The 23,843-nt window shown below is 42.4% G+C and overlaps 1 long non-coding RNA gene across 1 annotated transcript; it reads right to left on the bottom strand.

Moving 5' to 3' along the window:
* Nucleotides 1-1,752: 1,752 nt before the first annotated feature.
* LOC117532566 lies at nt 1,753-21,878 on the bottom strand. The gene is made up of 4 exons (XR_004566888.1): nt 21,687-21,878; nt 19,067-19,161; nt 10,953-11,401; nt 1,753-2,404 (listed from the first exon to the last, which is right to left on the bottom strand). It is a non-coding gene; the product is annotated as an uncharacterized LOC117532566 (long non-coding RNA).
* Between the last annotated feature and the right edge of the window lie 1,965 nt (nt 21,879-23,843).

Genomic DNA, 23,843 nt, shown 5'->3' with positions numbered 1-23,843 from the left:
CTGTTCCTATTATTTATATTATTATTATTTCTTTCTTTTAAATCTATTTCCCGTGTCAGTTTTGGGCCCCCACCATAGACTATAGGCCCCCACACATAACAAGCTGTCTTCGTTCAGGCGGAAGGCACATGGCATGTAATGACATCTGCTGACCAGAGGAGGGCGCTCCGTCCCCGTGTATGAGTGAGTTCCTCTGGCTGCAGTTCCGCAGACGGCCGGTGTGTGGCAGCACAGCGCCGGGAGCAGAGGGAGGTGAGCCGGTCAGACCGAGCTGCTGCACCACCTACGCCTAGGCCGTGCTGGAGCTTTGAACTTGACCGTGAACGCAACACAGCCTTATGAAGCCGATGAATAAACTGAGCAAATTGAAAAAGGTCCTAATTGATTAAGAATAACAAGTATTATTAGTATAGGGTATATCATATTTGATTTGGACGTTTTAAGATTGTATAGTAAGTAAAGAAATCCATATCTGATTTATTAAAGGGTGAAATATTTGACTTTATTTAAGGATTTATACCGGACAGAGAGCTTGAACCAAAATCTTTATGCGCAGATTGCTTGTAATGTGAAAGAAAAGGCAGCAGAAGAAAAGAGCTAGGAAGGACTAATTAGAGAGTGAAGGAGGAGGGATGGACGGAGGCTGAGGATGTGGTTGCTATAGATACTTGGCATGATGCCAGGTGGAGGCAGAGCCAATTTGCATTTATTCAGATGATGACTGCTCTCTCTCTCTCTCTCTCTCTCTCTCTCTCTCTCTCTCTCTCTCTCTCTCTCTCTCTCTCTCTCTCTCTCTCTCTCTCTCTCTCTCTCTCTCTCTCTCTCTCTCTCTCTCTCTCTCTCCTACTGAAATAAACACCCATTTAATTTAATTAGTGTTCAAATATAAGCCTATTCTTAGTAACACATTTTATATTGCTAAACATAGTGGAAAGCGGCTACATTTTTAAAAACCTATGTGTGAACTTACTTCAGCTTGATTCAAACATACACAGGAGATTTTGATGAGGACACAAAGCACATCTTTCTCTAAACAAGAGGCTTGTTGCCAGGTTAGGTTTTATCATTTGAAGTTGAAAGCTTTAAAACCAGATTGTAGTTTATTTTTATTTTTATATGCAATCTATTTTTAATAATGAAAATACAAAGAATAAAATCTATGCACTGTAGTCGAGGCCTGCGATTTCATGTAGGCCTGAATCTGTTCCTCAAATGAAGCTTCAAATAAATGCTGCATTTGTTTTAGATTAAAAAAAACTCAGAATTGAATAGAAAACGTGAAGTAAAAAAGTAAAAATACAGCAGTTTTACTATAGTTATGCCTATATAATAGTCTATTTAATATTAAAGCTAAGGCTTCAGTAATTAGCCTCCTCCGAGGAGTCCGGCCTACAGTTCAGCTATAGCTAGCTTCTGTTGGGCCTCTGGGCTCAGATCATTATTTATCTTTATATATTAAAGGAACAAAATATTGAGAAAATGCTGTAACAGAAAAATTGAAAGAGAAATGTTTGATGTATCAAAGGCTAAATCTATGTTTGAGTTTACGTAATTAAAAAATGATCCCCTTTTAGTTTCCAATATAAAATGACACTGCCAGACCTACGTTCATTTAAAAAAGCATTTCATGTGAATGTATAAAATAAACAGTGACAACAATGTGTCCTGCTTTATTAACCTTAATCTGAGTGCTTTTTTTGCAAAGTTAAGAGTTTTTACTGAAAACATATTGAATAAATTCACTGGAAAAAATTAAAGTAAATTCTGTCTTTATTTAATACATATATATTTACACAATATACACACACAAAGTTTTGCATGGGGAAAACACATCAGGGTCATTTATAAACTGACTCAACCTCGACATATGGAATGATCCTTCTTATTTATTGTAAAACAACATTAAAAAAACAAAACAACTAAAAAACACTTTCAATGAGCGCATAGATGGATCAATGATAGCAGTTAAACCTGGACTTATTTATTCAAACAGTCACAAAATAATTTAATAATATTGATGAAAATTCTACTTAAATTATCATTATATATTGACATATGTCTTATATATAATTAGAAAAATAAATGATCGGACATTTGAATATATATTAAATATTTACCAACAACACAAACTTCCTATTTTACATTAGAAAACACATTTCAAGGTACAGCTGGTGAAACCCCCCCCCCCCCCCAAATACATCTTTCCTTGAAGTGTGTGTGTGTCTGTTTGTGTGTGTTTTCAGAGGCTGTAATTAGTGTCGACTACAAAATGTTTAGTGTCAAAAGCTTTATTTATACATCAGAAAATCTTCAAAAATGTTAATGTTGGTCCAGTGAGTCCAATTAGAAATCCTTTTCTTTGTGTCAAAAGTTGTTCAGCCAATTATTTCCCATCATCAGCAATCTGCAGAAGACAAGAGGACAAAGAAAATGAATAATAGAAAGAACAAATTAAAACATAGCAAAATATCACCTTTATAAAGCCAGGGACCTAAATGCGAGTGAAACCCTCCAAGACAGTAGAGTTTCACAGTGAATAAATCACGATGTATTGTCACGTCACAGGTCTGACACAGCACTTTTGGACTAAATAGAAAAAGTGTGTTTAAGGGAGTAGAGAGGGGGGGGCTCCCTGCTCATGACTACCAATATCTGTCTGTGTTTGAGTCTGCACTCCAACACCTCTGACCTCTAAAGTCTGCAGCGGCGAGAGGACACTATAATTCCAATAGTCAGCAGGGAACCCCACAATTACGCCCGGGGGAAAGGACACACACACACACACACACACACACACACACACACCCACACACACACCACACACACACACCACACACACACACACACACACACATGCTGGTTTTGCAACGTCATGACTGAACAAGATAAGGATCCCACCAGCAGAGATACAGGATTTAATCCTAATTTGTCCAGACTTTAATCATGATAATAAAGGAACATCTTTTGACTTCTATTAAATAAAATGACTTCAGGTTTATAGGTTTACAAAATGCTAGTTTCTTACTTCTATTATTGCTCCCACAGTGATGGAGAGAGAAGATGTGTGTGGGTTGTGAAGTGGAGGTTTAGTTATGATTGAGGAGATCAGAGCTGGACTGCAGATAGATTGCAGACATTCAGACATGGGGTAATTGTGAGGGGCCTTCCCGAGCCTGAAGGGCTCTCCAGGGCTCCTCTGGCCCAAAAAGCCCCTCTAATATAGGCAGTTCTGTCTCCACACCACACACACACTCTTGAGTATCTTTCAAAGACAGGAATATTGTTAAATGCATACATTTTGACTCCTATTTCAATAAAAAAGGAGTGAGGGGGTAAAGGTGGTAGCCTTACTAGAATTACTGTGACCCTCACAAATGATGTTACAGCATGTGCTCAAAAATATGAATATGAGCCAGAGAAAGACACAGGAGGTCAGAGGACGTGAATGGACCATTTCCAAACATGACTTAGCTCATCATTTCATCTCTGCCTCGCCTCCTCGGTTCATCGTCACATAACCCTAAAGTAGCTTCAAAACGTTATGGGAAAATACTGGAAACACACACACAGTGAGATGCTCCATAACAATTAAAAGATTTCTCTGTGCGTTATTCATCAATCATTTCCACTATCTTGCCTGTTATTACAATATTAAAAAAACATGATGTAGGCTAAATGTTGTTTGCATACTTAGTATCTGTCCTAATTTAGTCACATGATAAGGGGAGGATAGGTAGAAATACATCGGTGAATAGACTGTGTTTGTGTGGTGTATTTGACATGTTCTAATTTGTATATAAAGTCTTGGCTTGATACTTTAAAAGTTCATTATAAAACATTGATGGATTTGACAGGACAATATTCAAATACTGTGTCATCTAGTCAGCAATAAGAGATCGGAATCACACACAACATATGTTTTCTATTTATCAGTAGTGACTAAAAAAAAAAAGAAAGAAAAACTGCTTTGACGGGTCTTTAACTTGTCCCAAACACTCCTGCTTTAACAGCTTTTTCGGTATAGAGAACAGACTTTCTACCAATTATTCCTGTCTTCCACTTGACAAGGTCAGTTGTCGGATGATATTCTCATGGTAAAAAGCTAAATCTTTTTTTCCACGGATCAAGAAGGCAAGACAGAGAAAGTGTGTGAAAGAGAAGTAAGAGAGGTGTAAGAGACGCAGAAAAAAGCTTGAAATTTGTTTCCATGTGGGAGGGTTTGTGAGGGGGTGTTAAAGTCCGGTAGCCCCCCCCTGCACACACACACACACACACACACACACACACTCTTATGCTGACATTGTGTCCGTCCAACAAAGACGTCCCCGCAGCCCCCTCATTATAAATACATGTCATTGGATCACAGCTCGTCTGAATCCCTGAGTCTGCTGCGCTCTAAGTGGCCGTGACTGAGCCCTGAATGGGTGGCCGAGCGACAGCTATACCAATAGAGCCAACAGTGTGCGTGTGTGTGCGTGCGTGCGTGCAGAGACGACCACAGCCCCCAGCCTATGGGAATGAAAGCTTCCCAGCAGGACGAGGTCAGAGGTCCGGCTGTCTGTTACACATGTATACACACACACAGCTTACTGGATGTTTGCGATATGAAGTGATGCAGAAAAGGAAAAAAGGATGAACTTATCGTTAACATTTGAGTTGAATTCAGTTAAAGTGTGGTAACGGCTGCATGTGTGAAGCAGGTTTTTGCTTAAATCTGGGGCAATACGTTTTCCTGCTGCCTCGACAACAAAGCCGCATGAATCTAGTCCTGGCTCACTTAGAAGGAGGGAACAAGGTCTGCGCGTATGTATATGTGTGTGTGTGTGTGTTAAAAGAGCTCATCCTATCTCGTTTTGCAGGGGAAAGTGTCTCTATCCCTCTGGAACCGCAAACCAGGCCACAGTGTTGTACTCTCATTCCTCCTGCTCTGTCAGCCTCTCTCTCCTTTTCACTATCAAGGATTCTATTTCTGACTCAAAGCTTGCATTTCTCTCCGGGTATAAGAACACTTTTACTCACTCTACTTTCACCCGAGTTTTAAACCCCCAGAGATATGACCCGGACTCGACTGGAAATGAATAATTAAAAGAATAACTAATCACCCGCAGATATGATGGGTATCCACACTTGATTATAAACAAATGACTGTACTGACTGGTGAGTGACATGAATAAAAGGCTCACTTGTGCTTTATTTGTTTCTACTTTGTATGTGCAGACAGTGGAAGCATATGTGAGTGTGTGTGTACATGTGAGTGTGTGTGATGGACAGATTGTCGGATGCACCGGCGTGGGGCTCATTAATGCAGCGCTGCAAACAATGAGCAGAGCACGCGATGGCGGCTGCCCATGCTAATGCATCTCTGCTAGCCCGCCACCTTCCTGCACGTTTGCCTATATTTGTGTCTCCTCACCCCCTCACAAGACGAGGACCCCGAGTAGGCAGCTAGCCCGCGCACAGTGCCTGATGGGGAAACAGGATGGCGGCATAGCAGGTCTCTTCTGTATGGCATCTCTGTGTTTTATATATAGCGTATACTGACTGCCTTTTATGCTGTCAGACCAGACTAAAACGATTTGTTCTGTCCATCACATTTAAATGGAAGATCCTTAACAAATACATGACATGGCGTAGAGAACTACCTTAGGTAAAGGGGGTTTTTAGTTTTATCAGAGGTTTGATGGTTAAAAGAAAATCACTTATTTTATAAACAATCTCACTTTGGATAAAAGAGCCCCTTGATATAAAATAGAGATTGATGTGAATACTATTTATGAGAGGATCTACTGGGAGAAAACGCATGTATAAATTGTCCTCAGTTTATCAAACCAATTCTGACTTTAAAAACCACTGCATGTTGTGAGATTTTGGAGTTTACTGTCAAAGTCCTGTCAAGTAATAATTGATAAAGTTGTTACAGTTATTTGTTTATCCTGAAAAAAGGGCAGCTTAAATAACGCTAACTCAATTTGAAGGTGGGAGTTATTCTAACAGGCATTGAGTTGTCAAGCCTTTAAATCCCACATTTAGGTTTTGTACAGGAAAACATTTATGTTAAGTTACGTAAGTCAAGAGCCGACCATGAAAATTAGTCAAAAGAAACGATGTGCTGCAGAGTACAGCAGTCAGAGGTCTGTACAGCATACGGTCCTTGACTGAACGTCTAGTTGTGTGAGAGATCTGAGACTCAAAACGATGAAAGCGACTGAGAGAGGAAACACAATGAGGAAAAGTTTGTGAAATGGAGAATAGTGAAAAGAGAGCGAGGGACAAAGAGAGTGGGAGAGAGATGTGAGACCTAAAAAAGTGGTCAATGCAAGGCTTCCCTTTAGGCATGAGTGAGAAACTATGAGCCTGGTACTGTGTGAATGGTTCACACACACACACACACACACACACACACACACACCACACACACACACACACACACACACACACACACACACTCCCCACTGAGCCGAGCCTGTGCCAGTGAGACAGGTCTATGGGTCTATTGAGGGGACGGGAGGGAGCTGTCTCTTTCTGTAGAGCTAATGAAGCCTGCACCCCACAGGCATAAAGGAGTGGAGAGAGTTAGCACTGCGCTCCTTCACCACCATTCACCCACTTCCTTCCTTTACAACCGCTCCTGATGAGGTAATGCTTTCCCTCTTAAAGGGACAACCATAAGTGATGCACCTTTACGCATGCAGCTCTTTGCACCTGCAGGGGATGTCCAAAATAATTGTTTGCACGCACCGATTCCTGTTCAAGACACTGGATATGATCTTATGACAGGAATAAAAGACACAGCTGCCTTCCCCTGGCAAAATGAAACTGTTTAAATACTGTACGTTTAAAATATGAGGCTGTAATTATTGTACATTTGTCTTAATCTCATACAATTATGCATGACTTGTTTTTTCTGCTTTGCTTTGTGGCATTCAGCCTCAATTCCATTAGTTCATTCTAAAGATTAAAATCTTCGAAAAATAGCTAACATATTAACTGTTTCATTTTCTACCATCCCGTTGGTTCTTATACTATAAGGACGGTGTATGAATTGACTCCAAATGCACATTTAGCCCATGCACATTGTGAAAAACGGGGGTCATATTAACATTTATATTTGTCTTTCAAACAGTGTAGGAAAAATACTTTGGTGCCTGTTTTTAAAACACTTGAATCGTTGGTGATGGTCTTTTATGGGATTCATTGATATGAGTAAAATATAATGTTTCACACCAGATTAATCCTTGAGAAAAGAAAAGCGATTTCCACAAAGACATTAACGTTTTTCAAGTTAGATTTCACAGGAATCACAGCGGCTACAGTTGTACTTCGGCATTTGAATATGTGCCGTAAAACACAGCGCTCTCTATGATTTCCCGGTACAAAGCTTCCATCAATCTGGAGAGAAACAAAGACAGGCACCATGCTGGAGAGCCTGAACCCAACTGTGTCACTCAGAGAAGAAATGTCACAGAAAGCAGAGATGTGGGGAGAAAAAGGCTTCCAGACAACACAATCACACTTTCAGCACGGGAGGTCTGACTTTACCTGCCTGCCTGTCTATCTGCCTGTCTGATACTCTGCTGTGACTGCAGCATGATGAAGGAGCTCTTGTCCAAGTCTACACCCAGCAAGGCCTCTCTGAGCAAACCAGACTGAGCTAACAATAGACAGCCGTGCTTATCAAATAGCCTGGCAACTTCATTAGCATCCTACAACACCCAGACGACAACCAACTGTGGCCCTACCACACACACACCACACCACACACACACACACACACACACTCATGAGCCAGACAACCCCTTCACTGCATGGCCTTGACCCATGAACTCTAGGGGTTCTTTCACCTGCTACCACAGCATTCATGCTAGCAGCGCTGTCTCGCCAGCGGCCGCCTGCTCTGCATATGTTCCCCGAACATTCCAACGCTCCGATCTCAGACCTCCAGATTGGTAGACCATCACACTTTAAACACAGCAGTATTCATTTAGGGAATTATGGAGATCCGCATTGTGTCTGGCTGTCTGACTTTTTTCATGACGGCCATCATGACTTTTCCCACTAGAGGGGAAGGCTTTTTTATGTCTGTTCTTCCTGCCTCTAATTGATTTGTATATATTCTACAATCTCGTCTGACTGGCGCACAAAGAAAATAAATGTGGTTTTGTTTGTCCCAAGAAGCTGCTTTGTTACATACTCTTGTGTTTATGTTCGTAAAGCCATGTTAGCTTCACCACAAAAAGATGTCTTTCCTCACCTTTCCCACTATCCTTTGCTTCCCTCTCTTCGATTTCCTTCCTGCTGTGTGTTGTTGATTTCTCTTCCTCCCCGGCACATCAAGGGTAAAACTCCTGACTCTCCTCGCATTTCCTTCCTCCTTCCTGAGTCTTTATATGGTTTCTTATTGGCTAGAAGCAGCTTTGCATCTTCTCATTGGATGGCGTACCGGAGAGAAACAGTGATGCGGCTCACACAGTATAGTAGGAGTGTTTAAGTGTTATTGTGAGAAATGGGGTAGAGCGTGTTCCTGCTCCCCGACAGATAATGTGACTGTCAGATTTAGAGGAGGGCTTTTCGTTCAGATCATGCAGGAGAGACCTTGAGAGCCGTGCAAAAGACTGTGACTGAATTTGCCTCGCCACACAGCATATGGACATCCTGATCCGCTCTATGCAAATGGCCGAGACACAGACACATGTTCACAAATGCAGACAAACTACCCCCCCATCCCCTCCAGTCCCCTCATTAATGTTCTTCCTAAAAAACAGATGCCCCCCCCTTCTCAAATAATAACCTCTCCACTAACACCCCCCACTCCATCTTCCCCTTATGAGCGACCCCCCACCCCACAGTCTAGACCCCGCTACCCTCTCTCTCTCCATCTCGAACCAGACGCCCCAAAAGTCCTCCCCCCCTCCTCCACCCTCCCCTTCCTCTCTCTCCTCTCCTCAGCTCCCACGACCAGCAGACAGACCCTATGATTCGCGTGACCGCCATTTTGCTGCCCACAGTAGACCTAACTGTACAGCGCAGCAGCTGCCCTGATGGGCGAATGCAAATACGAACGCTGCTTGTTACCCAGCCGCTCAGACGACTCTCATCGCATGAATTAGCGCCCCAAAAAACAAGACCTGCTCAATCAAATGCGACCACAAAACGACGCAGCGCCGAAATGCACAAACGTGAGGTATTCATTTATACACGCTTCAATCCTCTGACTACATAAACGCCTCAGAATGTTATTATGCCAACTTATGAGATGCACGCTCAGTATTTTTCAGGTTATTTCAAAGGACATTTAAAAAAGAAAACAAAGTGCCTCTCATTTTCTTTTAACTTGTGTATTCTTGGAAAATAGCACTGATCTGATACTTCAAAGCTACAGTGTTCTTCAGACTCCAATTTCTTTGTTACACTGCCTATTTATATGTTTCATATGCAGCACTTTTCTGGCAAATCAGTCACCCCAGGGATTTGTTCAGTGTCATGGTTACCAGACACCCATGTGCATGAAAATGAGACTATTATGGTCTGTCTGTCTAGGGTTTGTTGGGCCTATGGATCCCTTTTTTAATTACAGTCTGTGTGCATGTCTGAGCTTCTCTGTTTGCTTAATGCTTTCATCTGTGCATTATGTATGTCCGTGCGTAAAATAGGACTCAGTGCATGCGTGACCAGAGCGCTATCTGATTAAGAGAAAGGCTCGCCTTAATCTGTTGTACAGTGTCACATTTGCATGCGAGGGAATCACATGCAAACACACGCACCATATGGCACCGTAGGACCAGACCTCTTGATCTCACATGCACAGAACACCTATCAAACACATTTTCAGGGTGAGAATGCTCACAATCTCAAGAAGAAGAAAAAAACGAAACCAAACAGCACTTTGAAACACCCTTCACTTGGGCTCGCTCGGCGATATGCCGCATTCGTGGGAGCAATTATCAGCCAACGACATGATGGTTGGATGTTATGCAAATGCAATTAGCCTCGATTTGCATTCTACTACAGCTAACGGATGCACAGATGGCAGACAACAGAGATGCGCCCGCCATCTTTGGCAGAGGCATACACTGTCGGCCATTTTGTCTGAAGCTGTGCCCATCTGGATGGAACAACAACCGCGCTGCATTGCTGTGACGAGGGGAGCTGTGGGTGCACGCTGCTGCTCGCTGGCAAACACTTTCAAGGCCAGGTACAGTCCATTCACACAAACAGAGCTCTGTTTAAAATGAAGCCCTCTCATATTATTCAAAATGTTCAAATTTGAGTTGCGTCTTATAATTCAAATGGCTGTACAAACACATCCTAATAATCTAACTTCTTAGAGTCAAAGATACATCTTTTACAGCTGTAATTTATATCCTAATAATGATTCCTTTTGTTACAAAAAAGGTGCAGAGTGATGGGCATACATACACACACACACTCAGGCACACACACACACCACCCACCCACCACACACACACACACACCACACACCACACACACCACACACACACACACACACACACACACCAAGGAGAGGTACTTGCCATTTTACCATCTACTCTACAAGGTGTGCAGATCTCTGCGATTGTGATCTCCTGCCCTCATTACTGTTCAATCGGTTTTTCAAAAAGTCCTGAAATTGAATAAACAGACATCACGAAAAAAAAAAGAAGGTGATCATTCTGCTGCTGTCTCTGGTTTTAACAGACACATGTCTGCAGCTCACCATAGTAACAGCCAAAGAGTGGGAGAGAAAATAAAGATCGTACTGTCTCTTTGTCAAATGTAAAAACTGGTTGGGGAATAAACAACGGGCGAGATGAGGTTGGAGAGTGAGTCAAAAGCAGAACTCCCAAACTGTTTTTAAAACAGCCAGAGGCAGAAGTTGGGGGATATGTCAATCTTATGAAGGGAAAAAAATTCAAGAGAAAGAGAACATCCCTGTCGGCGGTCTCTCAACATACCGGGTATTATTTGGGGAGGGATCCCCTTCAGCAGAACCACACACAGCCAGTGGAGATTGGGACTGAGGTCCAGTCTGAGGGGCAGGGGCTGCAGCTGAGAGGGCCACACAGGGCCCGTCCTTTGGAGGGTCTGCGGCCCGAGGCCACAGACTAACACAGGAAACCCCACTCTGCTGTGCCGGCTCTGTGTTTCGTATTGATTTCTCCTGCATGCCGGTAGCTCCAGAGGTGCTTCGAGCCTTCAGGGAGCTTTTCCATCCTTCCCAGCCCACTCACTTGCTCCCCGCCTGGGCTTCACCGGCTCTGGACCCCTGGATGGAGGTATGGGCCACAGGAGAAGAGGAGGAAGACGAGAGCCCATGGCAATGATGATGAGCTGCGCCGGGTCTCTTGAGTTCAGTCATCTACCAGCCTTATCCAGCCTTCCAACCACCCACCCTTGTTTCCATCTGAAAAAGAGAAAATAGAGTGTTTTTCAAAATCTCACCTTTGGCATTCAGCATCCCTCTGCTCAATGCAAATGCAAATGTAAACACTAACACTTTGATTAAAAATATGTGGGAAGAAAACGCCAACTTGCTCTTTTGTAACCTGCCCCAAGGCACTCGCTGCTATACAGCAACAAATACAAATGCTCAGTATGAAACAGACAAATCCACCTCTCTTTATATTTAAAAATGTAGTTTTTTCCCATAAATATAAATCATTCACATTAAAATCTTTACACTCTACTGTTTGGAACACTATCGAAATAAATATGTTCAGTTATTTTTGACCATGCCTTATGAGTGCAAAACAATGAGCATGATAACGGTTTCTATACTTAATGAATAATTTGCATGGATTCCTTCACTGCAGTGCATCTTCAAATTGTCTGAAAGCATTCTGAAAGCTGTTATCATGCTAATACAACGTAGTCCTTTATGTGTTGCTTTGTTCTTTTCTATACGAAAAACGAATTGCAGGGGCCTCCTTCAGTAGCTTTGCACCCACTGGCCCCCATTTCTGTGCGACCAGCAGCAGAGACACATTCAGCTCAGTGTGGTTTGTGGAAAATTAATAGGACACAGAGAGCAACGGGTTAAAGCAGACGAGGTCAGTTATGGGATGGCTTGTTTGTGAATCTGAGTTCACTGTTATGTGCATGTTTTCATCACATAATGGGGGAGCACCCGGAGTCGCCCCTAGCTTGGCCTGTGCAGGGGAGTGACGTGGGGTGAGATTGGGTGAGCCGGAGGAAGATTCAGACACAATGCCCCCATTGAGAGGGTTCAGACATGGGTGTTAACTCCCCATTCCTTCACACACAATAGGGCCCCCCACTAGAGCCGGCGTCGGGGACAATGTTGGTTCAGGGCAGCCCTCCACCCAGCAAGAAAGAAAAGAGCTGCATTATCAAGATGGGAGGAGAGGGAAGCATGGATGGGGGGCAGGAGCAGAGAGATGGAGGGAAATGTTTGTGTTTGAGGAGCGGAGCAGAAAGGAGTCCTGTGACCCATGGCTTTGGACTTGAGGAACAAAACAGAGACCCTGACAAACACATCGCAGCAGCGTCAGGCAACCTATACAGCCAAGTTTAAACAATATTTGATAATAATTATAATAATTCTTTCTACATATAACTTGGTTTTACATCTAGTGTTTCTAGAAGGATAATTCACATTTGGCCAACGGACAACAAAACACTAGCCCTTTTGCTTACTGGCATATTTACATTTCTGTATTAAATTAAGCAATATAGATACAATGCTGATGGTTAACTAGGCCAATCTCACAACATTGATTATCACTTAGCATTATCCATTAGAAGTATCCAGTACATTTAAAGGAAGCTTTGGAGCCTGGAGAGCAAATAGTCTTAAGTCGTGCTTTTATAACGTTTTATTATAGCTGTATATAACTCCTTTATGAAACTGAAGATAAAAGTGTCTTGCAGTGACATCAGTGACATCAAATGCATTTTAAAATACAATTACACACTTTACTGAGTAGGAATTAAAGGTGGGGTAGGTCATTTTGGAGAAACCAGCTCGAGTGCGCTAGAATTTGAAAATACACAGCCGGAAGAAATCTGCCACTTCTTTACAGAGCCCCTCCTCCAACACACACGAACGCACACATGACCAATGAGGGCACGAGATAAGTTTGTGCACAGATGGAAGGCTGACAGGCAGGTAGGCCATCCAGTTATTTTAGCCGGGCCGGCTAAAATGATTGGTCGTGCTTTTTACAGTACTACGGCTTCCACAGATGACTTTTTTTTATGGGTTTTTTGTCAAAGCACTTAAAGGTGGGGTAGGTAAGTTTGTGAAACCGGATTGAGATACACTTTTTGTTATATTCCATGGAATTCTCTTAACATCCCGATAGCAATGAATATCTTAAATGCTTTGACAAAAAATCCATAAAAAAATGTCATCTGTGGAAGCCGTAGTACTGTAAAAAGCACGACCAATCATCTGAGCCGGCCCGGCTAAAGAAACTGGATGGCCTACCTGCCTGTCAGCCTTCCATCTGTGCACAAACTTATCTCGTGCCCTCATTGGTCATGTGCGCGTTTGTGTGTGTTGGAGGAGGGGCTCTGTAAGGAAGTGGCAGATTTCTTCCGGCTGTGTATTTTCAAATTCTAGCGCACTCGAGCTGGTTTCTTAAACTTACCTACCCCACCTTTAAATGGCTGTTGCAAATATACCCAAAATATTCCTGATTGATTTAAACTATTTACCTTTTTTTGTATTTCATTCCCCTTCCTCTTCCACTGTTTCCAGTCTTTCTCTGACACTGTCACAAACTATATTAGAAAATATATATAAAAATAATATGAAAAGCTGAGATATTAAGTTGAAGAATCTTCTTCCCGTCACTCTATAATCGTGAACAACTTTTCCTCTTAAAAATGAAAAACCAAAATGCACCTAAGTACATTTCAAAAGTTTCACTGAAATACAGAACCAGTTGTGATTTTGATACACACTGAGTCAAATGACAGATTGGGGTGTTTATCCGCAGCCTTTAATGGCATGTTTTCAGAAGAAAAAAGGAATCACATCCTCCAATGACTCCAGCATTTTTTAAACATCTTAAGCGCTCCTCCAAAGACCATATAACAAGCGTTTGCTTGTTTGCAGTTGCTTGTTATATACTCTTTGGTTGTAAAGTAACACTGTTTTGAGAGTGAAGCTGACAGCGCTAACAAGCCGTTGGTAATGTAGAAGCTTTTGTTCTGCCTTTATTTCCAAGACAGGTAAAATCTCCTCTGGTTAAAAAAAGGGGGGTTCTGCTTAAAATGTACAAAGGAAGCTATCAGTTTGGCTGGGTTTGAGGCCATGAGGCAGTATAGGTGATGAGAGGAGGGGGGTGGGGGGGTAGCAGGAAAATGTTTAGGAGCTCTCTCTCTGGGAGCCTAATAGAATCCTGTGGCTGCAGCGAGAGCTCATTGTGCCGGTGTAAAGGATTACACTGGTAAACTGGTAAAACAGGGGAAAGAGCCCAAACACTCTCTACCTCCTATGGAGAGGCAACGAACCATCGAACAATGAGAGGGGAGAGCGTACTGCAAGCTGAATCATTTCATCTACGGAATAAAACCTGGAGAAAGTAGTGAAAGAGCTGCGAGAGGAAGAAGATAGAGGAAATAGATCAGGCAGTTCATATTCATGCATGTGCTTGGGCATAACAATAAGCATCTACTGGAAGAGGAGTGAAGGATGGGAAAGAAGGAGAGCAGGAGGGGCTGCATGGACAACAGTTTCAGAAGGTAATATGGGGAAATGATGTCGGTGTTGCTTGTCTGTCTGCATCCTGAGTGACAGTTTACAATCTCTGAGGCAGCAGGCGGGCCGAGCAGGTCGGCTCTTTGGCTCCATACGATCTCTCATTTCTCATTTCCCCACCTCTCTCCCTCTCTACCCTGCACCTCTGGCTCTCATCTGTTTCCAGCCATCTTTAATCTTAACCACCACTTCCTCCTCTGCATTTTGACCACATTTAAACACATTTCTTTCCTCTTACAGCTCACGTTTGATGGGCAATTATTTTTTTCATTGTACTGTGCTGAATGTACGACATGCGAGTAATTTTTTGACTAAAGTATTAAGATGTCTAATACTTAAGCAGCTGCTTTATAATGATTTGTAACAGGCCGTCTGTTCTTTAGTGAGGCTATAACTACAAATGATGAGCCAAATCGCTCTCTCTCTGCACCCGGCCTCCCATTCATCAGTAAAACTGTTAGCTGACTTTCCAAAAGTGTCACCTTATTCATTCAAAACCTGATTAATGTTGCGCTAATATTTTATAAAAAACTGCCTTTTTCTACCTTCAGTTTGTCATCTTTAACAGGTTTTAAAAGCTAAGGAATCAAAATAAAGATTAGGAATAAAGATTAGAAGGTTTTATTGTAGCGGAAAATCCCTGCCAACGTGTGATGAGCAGGTACATTTCCCACAGTTTACATGGACAACGCGTAAGTAAAGCATTATTCTCCTCTCATCTGCTGTTCAAATGGAAACCACGCTGAGCATAATGCATCATCTGCATTCTGCAACCTGCCACGCTGAAAGACTCCTCGCTCTCTTCATCTCTGTTCCTTCAAAGGCTGCCGAGGGTGTATTCAAACAGCAGGATACACACTCAGCTAACAAACCTCATTAAGGGCCCATACACACTGTCTCAATGCTAACACTGGCTGTCACACATCCCCTCTCAATGCATACACTGGTGGCCACACTGGCCGCGACAAAGCATCTTTACAGAGCTAATTAGAAGGGTCCCCCTATCTATTTGAAACTCATCTGAATAGGAGGGAAGATGACAACACAGAGGGGAGAAGGAGATAGAGAAGGAGGGACAGGCAGGAGAAAGGAGAGAGAGAGAAGAGAGGACGCTTGCTAATACACTCAAATAGATAGCAGCCGTGTTTTTTTATAGGGTGGAATTAAAGAAAGGAGCTGAATCAGGCACGGGGACTCGAATTAGTGTGACACCGCTCTGTGCAGGACTGGTGCAACGGGGACGGGGAGGGAACTGAGCACTGCACCGCTTTTATCGGTGTGCCAGTACAGAGAGAGACGGAAGGAATGGGTGTGACACCAGCTTCATGGGGGAGGCAGCTGGACGCTATTTCAGAAAGCTGTGTTAAAAATGCTGCACTTAAACGAGTGATTAAACAAACTGGAACAAATACAAAATGTGGAATAATTAGCTAAATTAACCTGGGTTTGCATTGAACCAAATAAGTGTGAGACACTTACTCACCTTTTCAATTTATGACAAATGTTGCAAAGCTTGCTGATGAAAGAGATGATCAGCATTCATGGTCTAAAACATCGCTGTGTCTCTCAGCTCCGTATTTAGAGAAGGACAGAAGGTCACACTGAGAGTTCAGCTCCAAAAACATTCCTCCAGAGTTGCCCTATCTTCCTCCGACCCTCCTCCATTTCATGTTTACATTTTTTCTTTTGTGTGCCCTGAAGCAAGCTGTGTGTGTGTGTGAGTGTGTGTGTGCTGTGTGTGTGTGTGTGTGTGTGTGTGTGTGCGTGTGTGTGCGTGCGTGTGTGTGTGCAGGCAGACAATGCCAAGTTGACAGTTAGGGTCTCGGATCAAGCACAAGGCCAAGGTTGTCTCCACAGACTGGGCGAATGGACTCATCAACAATTGCAGAAGTAAAACCTTAATTTGTTCTCAAAAACCGCCTCAATATTTTGGCATCAAAGCTTAAAAAAAAAAAGATATTAGTACGCTTAAGAATGAACAAATAATAATAACATATTAGGCAGTGGCTGTTTTGAAATAAACAGTAAATGTTTAAAGAACAGAATGCAAATTAAATGCAAACAAATTGCAAAGAAAAGAAAGAAAGGAAAACGGGAAAATGTTCAATCCTTAGCTTAATTTTAAGTTTAAGTTATGACCAGTGGCCCCAGATGATCGTGCAAAGCATTCTGGGAGGATAGCAGGTGTCCCCAATGTCACAGAGCTTCCCAGACAGCTTGTTAATTTGCACAAGTTTTACACACACATCTCTCCCTCTATGTGTGTGTGCATGCATGTGTATGTATGTGTGTATATATTAGCGATGGGACTTGACCCTAGCGAGCTGCGGCAGTGTTTCGCGTCTTGCTGGGCGTGGGAAAAAGACGGGACCCCTTTTCACAGCTGCCTCAGCCGAGGCCTGGGCTGCTGGGGGCCCCTGTACCCCCTCGACACACACCCCCGACTCCCCCCTCCTCCCTCCATCCCATTCAGGCTCCGGCCTACTGGCTTTCAAAAGCAGGACCCCCTTCCCAGCCCTTCATAAATACATCTCATTATTCAAGCCCTAGTTTGCATAGGGATTCCAAAGAGATCTCCACTCTGCTCGTGAGGCCTGAAGCCTCTCAGCCTTTTGGACCGCACAAGTGCAAATTTCGACTTAGTAATCTCCCTGTGTTAATATTTGTTTTAAAACAAAGTGTGCACACTTGCAAAACTGTAAACCAATATTGCAACTGTCCTTAACATTATTTTTCTATGCATCTCACTCTTAAAATCTCTCCTTTATTTCCCGAATGTGGTGGAAAATCGGATGAAACTAAAACCAGTGAAAAGAGAGTTTAGCATGACTATTAGCAAGTGCTTTGCTAGTCTGTATTCCATCTGCCACTGGCTATTGTACAGTATACACACACACACACACACTCTTCAACAACCCCCCCCCACTGCACCCCCCTCACCCCACCTCTATTCGCTGCAATGCATTACTGCAGAGATTTATCTCCTATCAGCCTGTATAATACTGAGGTTATAATTTACATCCACTTTAGAAAACAGCAGCACAGGCCGGCCCTTGCATATGCTAATATAAAGCTTGGGAAAATCTGGGCGACTAAAAGAACTCCACACTAAATTTGAATAACTGCGCTTCAAGGTTGTGCAACCATGAAAATTTGACCTTGCTAACAATATGTACTTATTGTTTGGTCCCTAATGCGAAGCTATTAAAGGATAAATTGGAGGGAACATACTGACAACCCCAAAGCTAGGAGTATTTTGTTTCGGTGTTGCGAAATAACTGAAATAGCATCTCCTGGGCTCCGGTTTTTATTTCTTAGAAACCTCAGAATTTGAAAATGTTAAACAAAAAGGTTTTCTTTGAAATGTACGGTAATTTCAGGCATTTTGACTTCACTGCTGCCGTTGCTAAATCATGCATGGGCATACCTTTATTCAAATCGCTACTTTGGCCACAATAATAGGGATACTGTGGACAAGGGGAGGGTGACTCGTTGAGGAATTAAGGCCGAAAAGGACAGAGCCACCCAAACGCTCTTTCCACATGAGCAGGTCCAAACCTCGCCTCCGCTCTCCTAACGGGATAAAGAACCGCAGCAAAGATTACACGGCCACCTCCCCTGCACCTACCACACACTCTACCTGACAAATAGGATCATAGTGTTTAAAGGGATGAATGTATGTGAATGAAAGAGCGAAGTGTGTGTGTGTGTGTTCGTGTGTGTGTGAGGAGGATGGGGGGTTGATGTGCAATGTAAAAAATGTTAATACTTCAAAGGAATGATGGAATTCAACATGGAGCACTTCCTTCACTCGCTCAAATCACCCGCGTTCACACTGAGCTCCACACTGTAAATATATTCTGATATATAACAGAATGATATAAAACTGACATTAACACTGTGCGCAAATAAAACTGCAGTAAATGTCCCTCTCAATACGTATTTTCGCTTGAATAAGACAATGAGGATTTTCTCTTTTAAAAATCATTCTTTATGATTAACAAAAATATAAAATCCCCAATGTTTCAAAATGCACGCTCAGCATGTTATGGTCTTGTCTATTTCACACCCACAACCATCCTCACAAATACAAAAATATGGACAATAATCAACCACCATAATGTGTTCACTCAAGACTCTCCTGAATCAAAACTGCAAGCCTCCTGCATCCTAAAGTCCGACATCAACATGCCTCTTCATGTACTTAATGTCAAACACAGAATACATTATAGTTGAGCTGCTTTGCATTTAGCTAAATCATACTGTAGTCTTTGGCTCATACAGATATGACAGCTGAACCACTTCTTTCTATATGCATGTGTTCTCACTTAAAATATTTACCTGCATGCTGACTGTTGCTCCTCCTCCTGTCTGGTGGCAGTTTATCTTCATGTTGAGTTGATGAAAACTTCATGGCTGACGTCGTAAACATGTTCCTTTTAAGACAAAAGAAAAAGAGAATCAGTGTGTGGTGAAATCACTCATTTTAACAAAACCACATATTTCAGGGAATAAATATGTGGCTTGCGAGTGAGTGAAAATAAATGCATTTTGGTTGACCTTGCAGCTAACAGACCAATAAAACTTGTATTTTCCTTGGCACTTCTCATTTGTTTGCCTCTCTGCGAGGCTAAAACCTATTTTCAGTTGCTTGAACAATAAGTCAAACTTGATAATAGTGTTTGCTGAAATTAAAAATTGTAAAACGTGATGGAAAAGGCTCAATGAGTGGGAAACAATGCCACAACACAATAGCATAGAGCATGCTTCATCTGGGCAGTATCACAGTTGCTTAGCTACTGAAATACAGGATTGAACACAGAAAATGTTGTATACAAATTAGGCTATTATGAGAGGATACATTCAAGAAATACTCACTATAAGTGTGGAATCATACAAAAAGATAGAGATTACATAATCTTATAATATTTAAATGATTACATGTCTTTGTATTAATAAAAACTGGAGGACATGGAGATCAAATAATGTATTCTGGCTTAAACTGTATATTGGTTTTCATGAAACCTTCAACAACACACACACAGACACACAAGATCCAAGCTCCCTTGTTTAACGGTGTACATCAAATATTGTCAGTCATGGTCTAAATAGAGCATGCTGGGACTTCAGGGATATTCAGTCATCTCCTAGGCTTGCTGATTCTGCTCTAAGAATAGATCAAACTCTGAGCCGATGTCCTATTTTGTTCTTATCTAGCAGGCAAACATAAAAATAATCCATCCGTCGGAACACAAATTTGAGCATATCTGCCATGTCTAACTTGGATTCAGTGATGAAAGCACGTTGGAAACGCCTGTCGATGTACAGCCTCTTTGGCTCTAAATGACTGATTTTGATGTGTGGTACCCTCCGGGGTCAGGACGGGTATAACTAAAACAATAGTTGACACTGATATGATGCAAAAACACTGTTCTTGAGTTCTTATCCTGCATGTTAGCACACAATAGACCAGTCTTTTAAACTCTAATAAGCCTTCATCTTGTACCCAAGTGATGTACATGTGCATCCAATTATACATCACACTCCTAATGTCAAGTAAATTACAGCCAGGGGACATCACTTAGCGTACAGCACTCTTAAAGGAAATACACTCAGTATCAGAGGAGTCAGGGAGTCTACATGCAGATGCAGCTGTGCAGGATTAATTCATACACATTAAGTATTGGCGTACATGAAGGCAACTAGTGGGCCTATAAAACCCTCACCATAACCAACATGTGAGATCTCAAAACCGATGTGATGCTGCTGCTGCCAACACAGTCACGTGAGTCATGGATGGACCAATCACAGGGATCCTTTAACTATTTCTGTCTTACCCCTCAAGGTGTTAATGTTATAACACCCACACAGTTATGACAACTACACAAGAGCACGCGTTGTGTTTTTTAAAGTATGTTTTCTCACATGCATCACTAGCTTCTGTGCTAAAGTTGAGCAGATGTATTGATCCTCAATAGGCCCCAGCATCACCGCGATGCCCAAAAAGCGAACCCTGAACGCAGCAACATTCACGCCCTCATAAACACGCAGGTGACACCTGTCCACCAGAGGACGACCAGCACTAAAATCACACCGGTGTGCAGCACTCCTCTCCTCGCGGCGTGCAGCCTCAGCATCCGTCCCTCCTGCCTCCTCCTCCTCCCGCCGCCACCGCCGCTGCTGCCCCGGCATCTTCTCCGTCTCCACGCCGAGGCGAGAGGGAGCCCCCGGATCCGAAGTGCTCGGCGTCAGTTCGTACTTTCGGTTCTCTAGCTTTATGAAATTAAAACTCATACAGCTAGATAACCAAAGATACAAACTAAGCCATCGTCTCTTAAAGGGGCCGCCTCTCCGGTACACACAGAGAGAGTGCGAGAGAGCCTGCATGTGGTCACATTGCACTGGGAGCCACACACACACACACACACACACACACACACACACACACACACACACACACACACACACACACACACAACACACCACACACACACAACACACACACACACACCACACACACCTTTATATCAAATCAAACTTGCAGTGTTGCTCTACAAGGAGTCATCATGACTACTTTGGTGCTAAATCAGCATTTGAATTGGCAAAGCAAAACAATTGCAGGCACCTTTTTCGGTCATTTTGCAACCCAATCAAAACCAGTATACAGTAATTTTGTAATATATAAACGTAGGCCTACATTGTTCCAGGGGTGCATGTTGCCTGTGGTAAACACTGAGCTTTTACACTGCTGCAGATTTGAGCCACTATTATACCGCATCAGGCCTAACAGGCAAGCAAAGTTCCCATCTAACAGCCATCAGTAAAGTCACAGTTATAATTTACATTTCTGGAAACCACAAAAGCACAATCAATCTGATGGAACACATTAAAAACCTCCTAATCAGAATTAAAGTTATAACCAAATAATCTACCACCTATATAAATCCAGCATCCCACTTACTTGAACATCAGCTAGGCTATAACTCCTCTCCACTACAGCCATGTCCTCCAACAATTTCCGGATTGAATTTGTTTCTGTGTTATTAAAGGCTGATCGCTCCCGATGAGAGTATATATTGTAAAAGAGCAGAATATAAAAGCTACAAAGTGTCCTGTGTCTCTACAGACTCGCATGTGTCCTCTTCCCTCACACACGCGAAGCTGCGACTGACAAGTGCAGAGTCCACGTGCTGAGCAGAGGGGATAAACTCCGCCTCAGCGCGAGAGAGGGGGGGGGGGCGGGGGGGGGGGGGGGGGAGGGAGAGAAAGAGGGAGAAAGGCGGGAATCTGAAATCATTAACGCCAATTTGAAAATGAATTAAAGTGTGTGTCAATCAAGACTTAACTCTCCCAGTTGTCCTCATTCGGCGGTTTGGCCGTAAAATAAAGTGAAGTGCGTAATTATTTCTTTTTGCAGATGGAGCTGGGTGGATGACATTTTGAGAGAAATGGCTGTTTTATTGAGAATTAAAATTGATATTTCTTAAACTTTCAGGATTTGGAAATGTCAGCTTTGTAGCTACACCTATTTACGGACAAATTCACATTTAAGTTTTTTCGGTTGAAATCACAAGCTAAAATGATAGAAGTCATTTTCATTTAAGGTTAGGTTATCATTTAATCATTTAAAGAAGCAAAACAAAAGGCTAAAAACACAACCATCCAAATTATTATATAATAATTGATAGGCTGCATGATATTGTACAATCAGCTCTTTAGAGAGAACAGACATTTACTGATGTGATAGAATCGCATTTGGAAACACCAGCAAAATAAGCCTATTGCGTGCTACTCTTTCATATAGGCTAACGTGATTTTGGCTGCATGTTAGCTAATTATTAGAACACAATGACTTACAATAGCCATGTTTAGTTAAAACAAATGTTGCTGTGTTTTATTTTTATTTTAATATAATCTAACTCTTGAGGCTCGCATGCCTCATGCTCTGCAGAGGAATATAGGTGCAGAAAAGGCCCACGCCTATATGGCTAAACCCCTGATAGCATATTCAGGCAATATACAGCCTTATCCATTGTGATAATATGATAGATATCTGGGCTGAGAAGATGAGATAATACATGAGATAACAATCACACACTATGATAAAAGAAGCCAGTAACAGAGACAAGACCAGAATAGCAACTTCCAATATCTATTAAAGTTTGAAAAGGATATTTAAAAAGGTGCTATGGATGTGTGGTGTGTGTGTGTGTGTGTGTGTGTGTGTGTGTGTGTGTGTGTGTGTGTGTGTGTGTGTGTGTGTGTGTGTGTGTGTGTGTCTGCAGGTAAACCAATAAAAGAGCAGCAGCGAGCTACAGTCTCGGTTTCCAAACGAAGCTTGCATCAGATAGCAGTTACATATCTGATTATTGCGCATGGGCAATCTGTTAGTATGGAGGTGCTCTGCTGTCAGGCTGCTGCAGGTCCAGCTCTACTGTATGAATCCTCTGCTACTCTGCATCATTTATAAGAAGATGCAATCAGCTGTGGCCTCTGCTGCTGACTGTAATCCTGTAATTGAACTCACACTGTGTGCGGTCACTGCGGTTTAAGTAGAGCAGTAAGGCACATACAATTATTTAAGAACCGAAATATAATCCTTGTTCTACATTGGCATGAGAGCAGTGTTCGTTTTGATTGGATGCACAACCCTCAATGCTCCTGAGCATGCGCGACCAGGGCGTTGGGTACACGTGCATCCCTTTCTTGTATAGCTTGCAAAGTATCATGCCAAGCCATGTGTTCACTATAATGAATAATAAAGGGAAACAGTACCCGTGTATAAACCCACCATCACTATAGTGTTTAAATTCTAAATTGTATTTAAAACTCTCAAATCTTAATATTGCCCTTTTTGTCTCCAACATTTGTTGCCTTTACTTAAATCAAATCTAACCACTCCAGAGCAGCCCTGTACTAAAATGCATTATAACGTTTAGTTGCAAATCAAATTATTGCAGAAATACATTTTGGACCTACTATTAATTCCCGGTGATAAAGTGCATTCAGTAAACTGTGATAATTGCTTGCAAATTACGAGGTGTCCGTGTGTGTGCGCGCGTGTGTGTGTCCTCAGATGGATTTTCCCACAAACAAGTGACAGGGAAAATTTAACTCC

This window comes from Gymnodraco acuticeps, unplaced genomic scaffold (genome assembly GCF_902827175.1).
Source record: "Gymnodraco acuticeps unplaced genomic scaffold, fGymAcu1.1, whole genome shotgun sequence".
Taxonomy (NCBI): Eukaryota; Metazoa; Chordata; class Actinopteri; order Perciformes; family Bathydraconidae; genus Gymnodraco; species Gymnodraco acuticeps.
Note: the sequence above shows the minus strand (reverse complement) of the source record. Positions and strands in the feature narration are given on the sequence as shown.